This window comes from Stegostoma tigrinum, chromosome 20 (assembly GCF_030684315.1).
Source record: "Stegostoma tigrinum isolate sSteTig4 chromosome 20, sSteTig4.hap1, whole genome shotgun sequence".
In the NCBI taxonomy this organism is placed as follows: Eukaryota; Metazoa; Chordata; class Chondrichthyes; order Orectolobiformes; family Stegostomatidae; genus Stegostoma; species Stegostoma tigrinum.
Genome location: NC_081373.1, coordinates 2,047,462 through 2,049,788, shown reverse-complemented (window position 1 = coordinate 2,049,788; position 2,327 = coordinate 2,047,462). Strand labels below are relative to the sequence as shown.

Sequence of the window (2,327 nt, the reverse complement as noted above, 5' to 3'; positions counted from 1 at the left end):
ATTCAACAAATGGAAATTAGAAAATTGATATGATGGAAAGTATGTCTGCTTGGAGGTGCCTTCTGCTGTTTTGCGGTCTCCTCGCCGTTTTTGAGCCCTAGCACAAATGGTTTCGCCTCTTCCTACCTCCTCCCTCCTAAGGTCTTGCAGCACCTTGACTATCAAGCCCTGACCCAGCCTGAAATTGACTGCATAAACTCTGAGGAAAACATGGGAGCAGGCAAAGAGTAGAATCCTGGCTTGAAGTCACCCATTATTCTGAGCAGCCATTGCCTAAAGAGTTGTGGTTCCAGGATTAGCTTGCTGAGTCACTTCAAGGATCACATCATGTAGATGTCATCGTTGTTTCAAAGGACTGACTGTGACAAATGACAATGTAATATGTTTCTGTGGGTTGATTGAGGAATAAATATTGACTAGGATGCTGAAGGACATCTTCAAAATATTAAGCTCTTTTGTGTCTCCCTTTAGCCACGCAAGTAGATTGGGTGGTAAAGAAGGCCTATAGCATGCTTGACTTTGTTGATTGGGGGGGTAGCGTGCAAGAGTTAGGCCATCATTTTGCGGCTATAAAAGACTTTGGTTAGGCCACACTTAGAGTATTGCTTTCAGTTCTAGTCACCACATTACAGGAAGGTTGTGGAGGCTTTGGGGAGGCTGCTGAGGTGGTTGACCAGGATGCTGTCTGGATTAGAGGCGTATGATCTTCAAAGAGAGGCTAGAAAAACTCGGGTTGTTTTCTCTGGAGTGGCAAAGGCTGAGGGGAGACTTGGTAGAAGTCTAGAAGTTATGAGATGTCTAGAAGAGGGTTCACGGTTAGAATCTTTTTCCCAAAATTGAAATGCTAAAACTTAGGGAGCATACATTTAAGGTGAAGGGGGAAAAGTACAACTGAAAGAGGAGTTGTGAAAACGCACTGATAAAGTTAATGAAATGGAAGAAATGAAGATTAAACTCCAGATCCGAGGATGACAAGTCTCTGGTAAGTTTGTTTTGACTGATTGTCTCTTTGGCTGAGGAACACACAGTTTGGAAGCTTCTAAAGATATCGAGCCATAAATATGACTATCTGAAGAGCAGGATATATGTTACTTTTGTAGGCATGTGGAATTTTACAGCACAGAAACAAGCCTTTTGTCACCAAAGATCCTCATAAGCACTCTCCAAATCTATGATCATTTCTATCTAGAAGAGCAAGGCCAGCAGAGATATGGGAACACCATCACCTGCAAGTTCCCACTCACCATCCTGACTTGGAAATATGAAGCCATTCCTTCAGTTTTTCTGGATCTAAATCTTGCAATTCTCCCCCTAATGACAGTGTTAGTTTGTTGACAGCACATGGACTCATGTGGTTCAAGAAGACAGCTCACTACCAGTTTCTCCAGGAGGGATGGGCAATAAATTGCTACGTCCACATCCCACGAGTGAATTAAAAAAAAGTCTTTCCCATGACAGATGTCAAGCTAACTGGCTTGTTGTTTCCTTTTTTTTGCCTCCCGTTTCTTCTTGAATAGAGGGGCTATATTTGCTACTTTCCAGTCTAACAGAGCCCTTTGTCAATGTAACAAATTTTGAAAATTTGTCATCCAATGTATCTATTACTCCATTGGCTACGTCTCCAAATACTAGTCGATGAAGTTCATCAGGACTCAGAGAGTTGGTCAGTGTACTGAGTATAGGAGTTGAGAGGTCGTGTTGTGACTGTACAGGATGTTGGTTCGGCCACTTTTGGAACACTGCATTTAATTCTGGTCTCCCAGCTCAGGAAAGATGTTGTGAAACTTGAAAAGGATTAAAAAAGATTTATAAAGATGCTATGGGAACTAAAGGGTTTCAGCTATAGGGAGAAGCTGAATAGTATGGGTCTATTTTCCCTGCAGCATTGGAGGCTGAGGAGTGACCTTACAGAGGTTTATAAAATCATGAGGGGTATGGATAGGGTGAACAGCCAAGTTCTTTTCCCTGGGGTGGGGGAGCCCAAAACTAGAGGGCATAAGTTTAAGGTGAGAGGGGAAAGATTTAATAAGGATCTAAGGGTCAACTTTTTCCACACAAATGGTCATGCATGTATGGAATGAACTGCCAAAGGAAGTGTGGAGGCTGGTACAATTAAAACATTTAAAAGGCATTTGGATGGGTATATGAACAGAAAGGATTTAGAGGGATATGGGCCAAATGCGAGGTGATGCATTTTGGAAGGTCGAATTTGAAAGCTGAGTACAGAATTAAGGATAGGATTCTTGGCAGTGTGGAGGAACAGAGGGATCTTGGTGTGCAGATACATAGATCCCTTAAAATGGCCACCCAAGTGGACAGGGTTGTTA

The 2,327-nt window shown here is 42.5% G+C and overlaps 1 protein-coding gene across 1 annotated transcript in view; it reads left to right on the top strand.

Moving 5' to 3' along the window:
* The first annotated feature begins 694 nt into the window (after positions 1–694).
* shoc2 (SHOC2 leucine rich repeat scaffold protein) overlaps positions 695–2,327 on the top strand; it is a 116,728-nt gene continuing 115,095 nt past the window's right edge. Inside the window, exon 1 of the mRNA XM_048550990.2 lies at positions 695–982. The gene's annotated coding sequence lies outside the window, so the exon portion shown is untranslated. The remainder of the gene's footprint in view (positions 983–2,327) is intronic.